Source organism: Megascapheus bottae, chromosome 15, assembly GCF_031878675.1.
Source record: "Megascapheus bottae isolate mThoBot1 chromosome 15, mThoBot2.hap1, whole genome shotgun sequence".
NCBI lineage: Eukaryota > Metazoa > Chordata > Mammalia > Rodentia > Geomyidae > Megascapheus > Megascapheus bottae.
The window spans coordinates 53,126,066-53,139,506 of record NC_143523.1 but is presented as its reverse complement, the minus strand read 5'-3'; the positions used below and the strand labels follow the sequence as shown (position 1 = coordinate 53,139,506).

The window sequence follows — 13,441 nt, the reverse complement described above, 5'->3', positions numbered from 1 at the left end:
ACAGCATGTGCCAGAATAGAAAACTCCAAAAGAAACTCAAAAGCCTGGCATGGAAGCAAATAATTAACTACCAGTTTGCAAAATGTCAACTGCAGAATGTACCTAAACTACTGGATCAGTAACTGGACAAGAAAGACTCAGAGGTGGTATTTCAGTAAAGTTGTGAAGAACATGTTAGTTATTACTGGAAGGAAAAGAATTCTCAACAGAGGAAATTAAGTAAAACCACAAAGAAAGATGTTATTTTTTTCAAATGACAAATCATTTTATCTGAAGACAGGCCTAAAGTAGAAGATAATTCTAGAACAGAGACAAGAACCAGAAATAGCATAAACCTGGATTTTTAGAGACTACATATGAAGAGTCACTGACATGAAATCAAAGCCCTCTTCTTTCCTCATCCAGTAAAGCAAAATACTAATTGTGAAATGACAGAAAAAAATAATTTCAATGAAAAGTTCTTGCTCTCAGAACATTAACACTTACTTAGTATGACATAATAACCTAGCACTGAAGTAAGATGGTATAATATGGCTGAGGACTGAAAAAGGTATGCATTTTAAGCTAAAGATAATCAAAAATCAGTGTTGCTGAGAGCACTAAAAAAAACCCACTAAACCAAACCGGATACTGATTCACCTGGAATCCTAGCTACTCAGGACACTGAGATGTGAGAAGAATGATTAGAAGCCAACCAGAGTAGACAAGTCCATGAGACTAGAATCTCCAATTAACCAGCGAAGAGCTGTGGTTAATGTGGTTGAGCATTAGCCTTGAGAGAAAAAGCTAAGGGATAGTACCCACGCACTGAGTTCAAGCCCCAGCACCAGTACCAAAAAAGAAAAAAAAGGAAGAAAAAACACCAAATAAGAAAAGAGCAAAGAGCTTTTATTTAAGGGAGGCAAGCAATAAATCCAATGAGAAGACTGTGTGACTTCAGGCAAACCATCAAGCCAATGTTTACCTGTCATGCTTGGTTTACAGATTGTAAGACATTTTGTATCTTTTGTGGAATAGCATCTAATCTCTCTAAAAGCCAAAAGGATGATGCATATGTATACATACACACATGCATCTACATGTATATACACATAACATGTGTGCATGTGTAGTATGTATGTACTAAATGGTCAAACGTATTTCACCAAATATGCATGGCCAAGTGAATACATGCCACTCGTATTTTAATGTTCAAAGGAAATGGCATGCCCTTTCGAAGGGTCTAATTTGCAGAGTCCTGTTCTCTCTCAAGACGGTGAGGCGTTCCAATCCGGGACCGGGAACACTCAGTGCATCTTTTAATCCTCACACTGCTTAAGGCCTAGCGGAGGAACGGCAACCCTAATTGGCTAACGTAGCCTACAGAGATGAATTGGCAATTATTGAGATCCAAACTCAGGCTTAGCCACCCGGCCGTGAGCACCTCAAAGGGGGGCATTCCTCCTTTCCACTGGGTTAAGAAAATAGGTGCAGTTTTTTATTAGTAGTATTATGTTTGAATGCCCCCCAAATAGCCCAGATCCAAAGAGAAAAGGAATGAGCATCCAAACACGGCCACGGTGTGGGGATGCACCGAAGTTTTGTTTTCGGATTTTTTTTTTAAATCTCCAGAGGTGTTTTAGGGCGTGTCTTTGTTTTTAAAAATAAAAATAAATACAAGCTCGCTCCTGAGGGCGCCCCGCTACTTCCCCCCCACACACCCAACCCTCAAGAGCATCCTGACGGGGAAATCACTGTGCCCCTCAGCTTCGCCCCGATTTCCCCTCGGAGGAAGGGAGGGAGGCGGCGCCCCGGCGACCCCAGGCCCCCAGCCCGCCGGGGCAGCGGCGTCCGGCCTCCCCGCTCCACGCCCGCCCGTGTCAGGCGGATCTGCGGGCGCACGAGGAGGTCGGCAGGAAGGGCCGCAAGCCCTCGGACGTCCGCGCCTCGGCCCGGCCCCACCCCGGACCGCGCCCCCCGCCCCAGTCCCGGGCTGCCGCGGGCGCCCGCCCGCACCCGGCTCCCGCTCACCCTGCGGAGGTCGCGCTGCCTCCTCCACCGCGGCCTCGGCTGAGGTTCGCCCAGAGAAGCGACCTTCGGACGCAAAGGATAGAAAGTGAAGCCAGGAGAGGGCCCCGCCCGTCACGTCCCGGTCAGCTCTGCCGCCGGAGCCGGAGCAGCCTGCATCGCGTCCGCGGCCTGAGGAAGCGCCGGACTCCTCAGCACCGCGCCCCCTCCCTCGGTCGGCGCCCGCCGAGACTCCGCCCTCCGAAGGGGGGGCCCTGCGCAACGCGCGCGCGCAGCCCCGCCCCCGGGGCGCAGAGCGCAGGCGCGAACTTCACAGCGCGGGGCCCCGCCCCTGCCGCCCGAACCTAGCCGCCAGCTGCCCTGTGGCCCCGCCCCGCCGTCCTCTGGCTCCGCCCCGGCTCCGTGTCCCACCTGCTCCAACTCACCTTGGCCTCTCTGTCCTCTGACTCAGGGCTTCGCCGGGCCCAGTCACGGATGCCGTTCCTGCGACAGACTTCATCTCCAGATGGCCTCATGGACTAACGTTTGCTGATTGACTGTGGACCAAACCTGTCACCTCCCAGCTCAGACTGAAAAGTTGGGAGTGGGCTGAACCCTGGGAATAGAGCGTGAAGCGGCGCCTGGTCCTTTTTGGTTCTCAAGTCCACAGCTCTTCCCCTTGCCCCTACACGCTCTGGACCATACGTCTCCTACCAGTCACACCGGAACACTAAATCTGGCTAAGAATACACCCTCATTCCTCCCTTCGTGCTACACCCATGACCCTCAGTGTTAAGATCCCATACATCCGAATTTCTTTCTGCCAGGGACCAAGTCCTAGTTCCTTTGAGAACTGCTGCTACCCCTCCTTCCTTCCTTTCTAGATGGTTGGACCAATCCTGAGAATCTTTACCCTGCAAAGCTTAGGATCTGGCCTGCTGCTGATGCACTAGATCTGTCCTTGCACTGAACTAGTCAGGCTGAAGCCTGTGCTGGTCCCAACAGCAAAACTACAATAATTAACATTAAAAGGAAAGCTTTTGAAAAATACCCTCTTCTGTGTCTACAGACCAGTAACACTCCATGGAGAAAGAAAGGAGAACAATGTATGATTTATAAAATCACATTGCATGTAATAATATATCTATATTTATTTGTGTACTTTAGGGTTTAAATGTTTCATTATCTTTAAGTACTTGTACAAAGGGGCTTCGATTCAACACGTCAGTTTATGAGCACAATGCATCTTGATCAGTGTCACCCCTTCTATGCTCTCCCCATCTCTTCCAACCCTACCCCTCCCCTCAAGTTACCTGATTTCTACTTTCATATATATATACATAGAATATCATGATTCAATTATTCTACCTTTCAGCTCTCTATTAATCTATATCTTTATATTTGGTCAACTGAAAACTACTTTTTAATCAAAAATCAAATATTAACATAATTTATTTCTTGATGAGGGTGTGTGTTTAAAACATTGAGAAAGTCTATCTATAATTTTTAATAAATAATTCTAAGTGGCATTCTAAATGTACATTCTTAGGCTCTATATCTATTTAGCATCCAAACTAATGTCCTGGAATAACTTTTACACCTGTCTTGCTGTTTACCTTTTGTGGGCATGTGAAAATCTTTAGTCTAAAACTACTCAACTACCCCCTGTATCTAACTTTCAAACACCAAGCCAATATTTCCCCTGCTCTAAATCATCCACGTTCGCTCCACAATTTCTCTCTGGATGGAGATCATTAGAAAAGCAGACAGTGTAGGAGCTCTTCAACACACCCCTCACATACTCCATTCCACAGATGTAGTTGCTAAAATGTGCTCTAGGGGTTAAGCCATGAGCTAAATTGAGAAATGTGAAAAGGAATGGTCCTCTCAGCTTGTCCCTGGGAGTTAGGTAAGATGCTACATCCTCAACATAGGGGCATCTGGAAAGAAGTACCTCTCAAGTTGCCCAAACCAAGAAGACTTTTGTTTTTCTAAACTGCTGATTTGTTGTCTTGTGACTCCTGAATGCTTGAGGTGATTAGGTGTTCTGTTTTTTTTGGCAGTTGTGATGTACTAAGTCACCCTTCCCTTCCTCTTCTACGAAGGTAGGAATGCTTCCTTCAATTGATTATCCCTATTCACCTTTTGTTCTTTTCCTGACATTCTCCTCTCCTTGAATGTCTATAACCATCAATCATTGCTTCACGGTGTACCCTGATGCTTTAATCCAGAGGATGACCTTGATGGCATGAAATGTCCAATAGTATTGATACATTTTTGTTGCTATTGTTTGGTTGTTTTGATTTTGTGCCAGTATTGGGGCTTGAACTCAGGGCCTCATTTTGAATGTGCTTTTCCCTCACAGCTGGGGGCCTTACCACTGAAATCACACCTGCATGTGTGGCTTTTTGCTGGTTAATTGAAGATAGGCTTTGAACTTCCCGAGGAGCTAGGATTATAGGCACTAACCACTGATAAAGCAGTGATTGGTTTTTTATTACATACATTTTTCTTTGAACTGGACACACACTAAAGCAGTGCAGAGCCACAGGAAGAAGTATCAAATTTGGTTAGGATGAAATACAAGACAGAACTTTTATTGGGATTTCTGTGAGAAAGGAAAACAGGAGAGGGTTGACACCTTAGAATTGGCTGGTTTAAATAAGATCAGAGGCCTTGAGGCTATAGAAACATTTTCTAGTTATCTGATAGCTGGCTCTGGGTAATTTAGAGCAGGGGAAATATTGACTTGGTGTATTAAAGTTAGATTCCGAGGGTAGTTGAGTAGCTTTGGATTGACTGGAGATTTTCACATGCCTACAAAAGGTAGATGGCAAGACAGGTGTAAAAATTGTCACAGGACATTAGTTTGGATGCTAAATAGAAACATAACCTAAGAAAGTATATTTGAATGTCACTTAGAATTACTTATTTTTAAATATATATACAAATACATATATATGCATAATATTTGTGTATATGTGTATATACATGCATGCATATGCATATATATATATATTATGACCCATGAGGGTCTGAAGTTTGTGTATGACTGGGATTAAGGATAGGAAGGCAGACCAACTGGGCACTGGTGGCTCATGCCTGTAATTATAGCCAGTTTGGAGGCTGAGATCTGAGGATTTCTGTTCAAAGCAAACTCCATTTAACTGCCAAAGAAAGCTGGAAATGGAGCTGTGGCTCAAGTGGTAGAACACTGGCTTTGAGCAAGAAAGCTCAAGGACAGCACCCAGGCCCTGAGTTCAAGCCCAGGACTACCATGAACCAAAAAGCAGTCCAAGCTGAGCAGTAGTTTGAAATAACACAGATTTCTGGATCCCAAATCCAGATTTTCAAATTCAGTAGCCCTATGATGAAGCCTAGGAATTTACATTACTAATAAATTTCTATTTCTAACAAAGCTTCCCTTTTTGAAAAACACTACACTAGAGATATCTTTTTAAAGTATTATTTTTTGGGGGTGGGCCTGTCCCAAGGCTTACTTTCAGGGCTTGAGTATGGCCCCTTAGCTTCTTGCTCAAGGGTAGCACTCACCATGGTGCCTTCAAATACTGGGTAGCAGCTGAAGGCATGACTCCTGACCTTAGGCTGGAGCAATAGACTGAAGATAAAAAGCCCAGAGGTGGATAATATAAAAGTGCCATACCAGGGGCAGGTGCCAGTGACTCACACCTATAACCCTAGCTACTCAGGAGGCTAAGATCTGAGGATTGCACTTTGAAGCCACCTTTGACTTTTATCACCAATAAAACCACGAAAAAGTCAGCAGTAGAACTGTGGCTCAAATGAGAGTTCCAGCTTTGAGCAGAAAAATTTAGGGACCTGCACACACACACACACACACACACACACACACACACACACGTGTGTACACACAATAACAACAACAAAAACAAAATGATAACATTCATTTAATTATCAACATTTTAAAAATTATAAATTTCACATAAACCCCATATCCTCAATTTTCTATTTGCTATAGTAGCATCGGGCCCTTCTGTCTAGCTCCATCATTTGCTTACATGGTCTGTTGCACCCTGCTACAGAGGCTCAAGAGACTCTCTAGTTTCTAAAGGTTAAGCTTTGACTTTCGAGAGAGTCCACATTGAATTCATGTTTTCTTCCCATGAGAGAAAGGCAAATTAACCCCACAGGATTATGATCCTGATATGCGTTAGATCCCTATTAGAGTACTTTGTTATTTTACTTTCTATTTTGGGTGTGAAATTCCTTTATATTTCTGTTTCTATTTTTATTGTGCCACATATTTCAGGTAGTTAATTTTCCTATGGCAACTACTTTGGTTGTATCACAGATCACACATCAAGAAATTCTTCCGTTTTTAGGGGGAAAATCTCTTTAATTCAAAAAGTTGTTAATACAATGTTTTTAAGTCTCCATGAAAACTGAATTTTCAAATTAAAAAATTTCTATCAATTTTAACATGTTGCCTTATAATTAAAGAATGTTACTTGAATATTTCTGTTTTTTAGAAGGTCTTGAAGTTTTCTTAATGGCCTGTTAAGTAGTCAAGTTTCATGAATATCCCATGTTTACATGAAAAGAAGGTAAACATATATAATATGACATGTAAACATCATGATGTTTATATATGGGCTAATTTCCATACATGATTCAAAATTGTTTTGTAGAGTGTGTTAGTTTTCTTTTCCGATTTAACAGAAGGCCAAACTCCAAGAGGGAAATCTCACAAAGATGCACGCAAAAAGACCTAAAAAAAAAAGTAGAAACAAGAAGAAAAACTACTGTCACACACTCCTCTCCTCCAAAGCTATAAATAATATGTTCAAAGCCATAAGGAATAAAATTGAACCCCTGAAACAAGAATAGATGTCATAAAAAGAAGCGTTCTCAAAAGAGTCCTTGGAAATGAGAAAGATACAGCAGTGGTGAAACTCAGTAAAAGCAATGGCAAATAAAGATGAAGTCTCCAATTTGGATATATGAGGAGGGGAAGATCTGAGAATATGATGCAAAAACAATGGATTTATCTGAAAGCTTTCAAGAGTCCTAGGGACCTAAGAAGTCCTAGCTGGCAGGTAGGTTGTGAGGAGGATTCCTGATGGGAAAGGATTTCACACAGGAGGCTAGGTAAGCAAGACTTGCATTCTGTGCCTGGCCTGCTCTGTGGAGCTGCCTCTGCCTTCTATACTACCATTCTCTGGTCTGCTATCCATCCTAGGCATGATGCCAGAGTGGCTATGGTCCCCTCTTCCTATTCAGATCTACTCCAGGCTGCATACATACCATAAATGAGACCACCCAAGGGCTAGGCTATGTTACAGGTCCTAGGCTTTTATCCTTCTTATATTCTACTCCCTACCATTTCTTAAGGTTCTAGATCTAAATCTGTCCAGTAAGTGGTCTCTGACAAAGCTCTACAAAGAGGCCAGGTACCTGTGACTCACTCCTATAATCTTAGTTATTCAGAAGGCTGAGATCTGAGAATCTCAGTGTGGAGCCAGCCTGACAGATAAATCCCTGAGAATCTTATCTCTGGATAAGAAAGCTATATGCAGTGTGAAATCATGAGACCCTAAGTTCAAACTCCAGACAGAAAAGAAAAAAGAAAAAACTTCTCAAAGAGGAGTTGAAGTTGCCAGCAAAACCAATTGTTTTATTTATAAGCGGAGGTAGGTCTACTAGTGCAGGTATATGGAAACACAAAGGACTGCTTCTTCCTGTGGGGAGAGAGGAAATACCTTGATTTCTCCTGTTCCTGAGGAGGAATCAAAGGCTACTTATTAAGGCAGCCAAGGTTGCACTTCATGCTTGTGTAACAAAAGCAATAGATATTTATGTATTGACACAAAAAACTGCCATAAACTCTCTCAAAGTGAAAACCACATCTCACCGTGCTGGAAAAGAGTGTGCAGTTAAGTCTGCCCATCTAACTTGTGATCTTGGCTCTACCAGTTTCCACTTAAGCTCTTCGAGACTTGGGCAAGTTACTTTATTTGTCTGTTACCCAGTTTTCACAATTACAGATGGGTAATAAATGAGATTGCTCTGTATAGTCAATGAGTTAAAAATATGAGTCCTGAGAATAAGGCCTGTCCTGTAGGAACTGCTAAATCCTAACTAAATATCATTAAAATTACTCCTACTGAAAATTATGAGAGGTAATGAAATAACTAGACATTCTTATTATAGCATACTTCTATCACTGTAGAGAAATTAACATGTGATGATGATATAAATGTATTTGCATTATTATTCAGCTATTAGCAGATGTGTTCATTTTTTATGTTCCCTATAACAAAGCACCGCAAGATGAATAGTTTAAACAACAAATAAACATTTTTTCATGAGTTTAGAGAAGTCTGCCAGCAAGGGGCAGTAGGACTGGAATCCTTCTGAAGTCTTTGTCTTTAGCTATGATGTTGGCACCTCTCTGTGTCTTTACATGGTATTCATTTGGTGTGTGTTTGTATTCAAATCCCTTTTGTGTTTATAAGGACATCAGTTATATGGGATTGTGGTCAATGCTAAAGACCTTGTCTTAATGTTGTTTGCTTGCTTGCTTGCTTTTTTTTCCCCCCAGTGATTGAACTCTGGGCTTTCTAGGCAAGGGTTCTTATTACTTGACCCATGCCTCCAGTCCCTTTGCATATTGGTATTAGTGAAACCAAGTTTTTAACACCTCATGCCCCAAATCCAGGAGTCCTGAGTTAGATCTGGTTACTCACCTCCATATGCTAAATAAAAAGAGCAGAGAAAGAAGACTTATTACATGGCAGGCACAGTACAGACACTGGCTTCAGGTTAAACAGGGAGAATTGGGGGCTGGGGATGAGAAAGGTATGCACAGTTAAAAACAGTTCCAAGGCACAGATATGGCCTGGTTGACCATTAGCTCAGTCTTTGTCCTTGGAGGAGTTCCAGAGAAGTTATCACCCTAACTACTGGAATGGAACAGGATTGAAATGGTCTTCTGGATTTTTTTCAACTGTTTGCTTTAAGATAATAGGAAGAAGATGTTGCTTGTTTGAGGGAGGTTTGTCTTCCACATAAGACTGATAATCTGCGAATCTTTCCTGGAGACCATGATGATTACAAAGTTACTACAGTAGAGAAAAGCTCAGAACAAAGGACGCAGGTTTAGTTGGAGGACTTTTAAGTTGCCTCTTGGCTTGGCAGGATTTTTTTTATTTTTATTTTTATTTTTTTTTTGCTTTCTGCTTGGATAACACTCTGCCCAGATGTTAGTTAGGATGGAGTTTTGTGAACTGGAATGTCGCTCGCAGTGTCCTCAGAGATCCTTTGATTTCTACTTCCCAAGAAGCTAAAAAGATAGGTTGGAGCAATAATGACAGAGAAATATAAGCTATTTTATTTGATGTATAGAATCTGTACTTTTTCACAAAATATCTCTACCTGCTGAGTCTTTTTTTGGATTTCTTTTTTTATTGTAATTAATAAAAGGGTTACATGATATTTGCCAGATAGAAGGTGCATTAATTGATACCCTTTCACATGTCTTGGTCCCCATTACTGAGTCTTTTTTAATGTACTGAAATATTAATCTATTTGAAATTTATATGTAATTTAAACAACACATTGGCTTTAAGAAGCTTTTAATCATTTTTGGATAAAAAGGCTCAGAACCTCCATAACTGTCCTCATTTTCTGACTTCTTTCTCTAAAATGGCGTAACTATATGGTAGGAGTGCTGTAGCTTTCAAAACCTTATAGAGATAGGAAAGATTTGAGTCGTTAAATGTTCTTAAGTGTGTTATCATCTGGCTCCTCTCCTCTCTTCCCTTCTTCTTCTTTTCTCTCCTCTTCTTCCCTCCTTTCTTCTTTCCTCCCTGCTCCTCTCTCTCCTGTACACTCCTAATCTCTCCTCCCTCTCTAGCTCTCTTCCTCTCTCTCCCTCTCCCTCTCCTTTCCTCTTTCCCTCCCTTTTTCCTTCCCTCCCTCCCTCCCTCCCCCTATCTCTTTCTCTCTCTATTTAGTGCCAGTACTGGAAATTGTGCTCAGGGCCTAGACATAGTCTCTTAACTTCTTTGCTCAAGACTGGCACTCTACCACTTGAGCCATACCTGCACTGCTGACTTTTGGCTGGTTAACTGGTGATAAAAAAAAATGCCATGGAGTTTTCTGCCCAGCTGGTTTCCAACCTCAGTTCTCAGATTTAAGCCACTTGAGTAGCTAGGATTATAGGCATGAGCCACCAGCATATGCCTTGGGTTAGGATTTTTACAAAGGAAAATTCATCATAACACAGATGTGATTAGATCAGAGCAAACTTCTTCCTTATGGAAAGGTCAGGACATATGCAATCCAAATTGGGTGGGATGAACAACTTCCCTTGAGATCTGTCTGCCAACTCTACAGTATGGCATTTTTTGTGTGTGTGCTGGTCCTGGGACTTGAACTAGGGGCCTGGGAGCTATCCCTGAGCTTTTTTGCTCAAGACGAGTGTTCTCTACTGGTGGGAATGTAAACTGGTACAGCCACTCTGGAGGGCAGTTTGGAGGTTTCTCAAAAAAAACTAAAAAAAGACCTTCTCCACGATCCCACCATGCCATTCCTGGGCATCTATGCTGAGCATCATAACCCAGGATATGATAAAGACACCTGCACAGCATGTTCATTTCTGCGTTATTCACAATAGCCAAGCAATGGAAAGAACCCCACTACAGATGAATGAATAAAAAATGTGGTACATATACATACAGTGGAATTCTACATAGCCACCAGATAAGATAAAATAATGGCATTTGCTGGGAAGTGGATGAAACTAGATCGAATCATGTTGAATGAGATAAGCCAAGAACAAAGGAACAAAAGGTACATGGTCTCCTTGATATGTGAATATTAGATCCAAACAGTACAAGAGTGATGACTCAGTATTTGGGTACCCAAGATTATGGACATGGTATTGGAGATATAAACATAACTACACAGACAGACATAAAAATATATGATGGGATGTATACTCTATAAACCTAATGTTATATAGATTGATATGTAACTATGACATACGACCCTCAGCTTAATTTTAATTATGTTCTAAAATCTGTGTGCCTGTGATTGTATATAGAGATTCCCTTCTTGAATTCTTGGCGGTTAAGCATAACATTTGAAATATGATGTAAAAATCAATGTTAGTATAATCTTTCAAAAAAAATTTTAAAAAGACTAGTGCTCTAACACTTGGGCCATAGTTCCAGTTCTGGATTTGGGGTAGTTAATTAGCAATGACTCTCATAGATTTTCCTGCCCAGAATCGCTTTGAGTCTGGATTCTCAAATCTCAGCCTCCTAAGTACCTAGAACTTCAGGCACAAGTCGCAGGCACTCAGCTTACAATGTAGTTCTTGACAAAGATTCTCTCCTTGAACAAACTCTTCTGATTCTCTTCTGAATTCTTCCTCAAATAGGTCTCCTTTGTGTTTGTTTCTGTTGTTCAAGAATTTAACAAGAATTCTGTGAAGTGGGTTTGGCTGGCATTTTCCATCCTTGATGTCTGATCACCTTCAATATTTGATTAGGCTCCTCTTACTATACACAACCCTTTTTCCCTGGTTGATATGTGACCACTCCCACCTGCCTTCTGCAATATCTCTGCTGTGGAAGAGTCCAAATTTCCTTGATTTCTCTTAATAATTCCAGCTATAAATTCCATCTTTTCCTTTCTGTTCCCTTCATCTGTGGTTATGGTCCTAATAAAGTTTGTCTTGTTATATTAACAGGTATTATTGAGCAATTTTTTATCTTTTGCATCTTCCTCTTTGAGATATAAGTCAGCATTTATGTTCTAGGCAGTTGGTAAACAAACCAGAGGGATGAGAAAGCAAAAGACATGTTGTATAATCGGAAGGAATTTTCTTCCATGAGACTACAGGATACTTTCTCTTCAGACAAAGTCATAGTTCATGACACATTACATGAGAAGGAGGCTGGAAAGCATATTAATTCTCCCCAGCAACACTATACCCAGACACAAAATCTGTAACAATTCAAGAGAAAAGAGAATGGATATTAGGGAGAGTTTCTGCCAGAGACATTATTAGTGAAATGTCTAATACCATCTCCTTTTAACATCTTCCTTTGTATTAAGCCAAGAAAGCTAGTGATTGACATGTTGTGTCTGTGGAAATCTCTGGGGGAAGAAATAAGCACTAAAAGCAAGCTATGTCCCAGTGGTTTATGTCTGTAAGCCTAGCTACTCAGGACGCTGAGATCTGAGCATAGCAGTTTAGAGGCCAGTCTGTGCAGGAAAGTTATGAGACTCTTATCTTCAATTAACAACCAAAAAATTCAGCAGTGAAGCTTAACTCAGGTGGTAGCAGGCCAGTCTTGAATGATAAACTAAGGGACAGTGCCTAGGCATTAAGTTCAAGCCGCCAGTGCTAACACACACACACACACACACACACACACACACACACACACACACACACACACACACTGAAAGGAAGCAAGAAAATTATGCAAGATATGTTTTAAGATTATTGATCATGTGCCAGGAGTTTGGCCTAGTGGTAGAGTGCTTGCCTAGCATGCACGAAGACCGGGGTTCGATTCCTCAGCACCACATACATAGAAAAAAAAAAGCCAGAAGTGGTGCTGAAGCTCAAGTGGTAGAGCTCTAGCCTTGAGAAAGTCCAAGGACAGTGCTCAGGCCCTGAGTTCAAGCCCAGGACTGGCAAAAAAAAGATTATTGATCATTATCTTTAAATATCAGCAGTTCAATTATGAGCACAATGAATCTTGATCAATGTCATCACCCATTTTGTCAATCTCTTCTCCATCCTTCCCCTCAAGATAGTTTCCAATGGAGATTTTACGCAAGAAGTAGCCCACACGTAGGTTTTAGGGTAAGAGGGAAAACTACAGAAGGAAAAGAAACATGTTGTACTTCAAAGTGGAAAAACATATCTTCATGTACACAGTCATGTTTTAGTGACTACAACTTGATTTCTAATGTCAGCAAGCTTTTTTCACTTGATGCTCGCACTCTTTGCTTTTCCTGCCAGTTCTGAAGCTTGAGTTGGAGACCTCATTGTCCTGATTGTATTTTTTTTTTTTTACTCAAGGGTGGTGTTCTATCACTTGAGCTTCTTCTCCACTTCCAGCTTTTTGTTCAGAACTCAGTCTTCTGAGTAGCTAGGATTACAGGCATGTCAGTCACTGGTACAGAGCAATGTCAGTAAGATTTTAAAAAGAACATCTGTTGAATTGAAGGTGGAGGGAGGCTACGTTTTTAGGAAAGGACAATGGCAATACATTATATTAACATGCTTGGTGCTTGTAACACCCAGGATCAATGAGTAAGGAAAAGAAGATACAAGGAAGCCCTGAGAAGCAGGCTAACTGCTCCTCCTGTAACATGATTCCTTGTTTATCCAAAAGGAGAAATGCGCACTAAAGCAGGAAAGGTTGCTGATTTGATATTGTTGAGCCTT

General features: G+C 41.5%; 1 protein-coding gene across 4 annotated transcripts in view; it reads right to left on the bottom strand.

Moving 5' to 3' along the window:
- Ccser2 (coiled-coil serine rich protein 2) overlaps positions 1-2,128 on the bottom strand; it is a 123,362-nt gene extending 121,234 nt beyond the window's left edge. Inside the window, exon 1 of one of the 4 annotated variants that reach the window (XM_090346699.1) lies at positions 2,011-2,128. The gene's annotated coding sequence lies outside the window, so the exon portion shown is untranslated. The remainder of the gene's footprint in view (positions 1-2,010) is intronic. The other 3 variants (XM_090346700.1, XM_090346701.1, XM_090346698.1) reach the window with 3 other exon arrangements.
- Between the last annotated feature and the right edge of the window lie 11,313 nt (positions 2,129-13,441).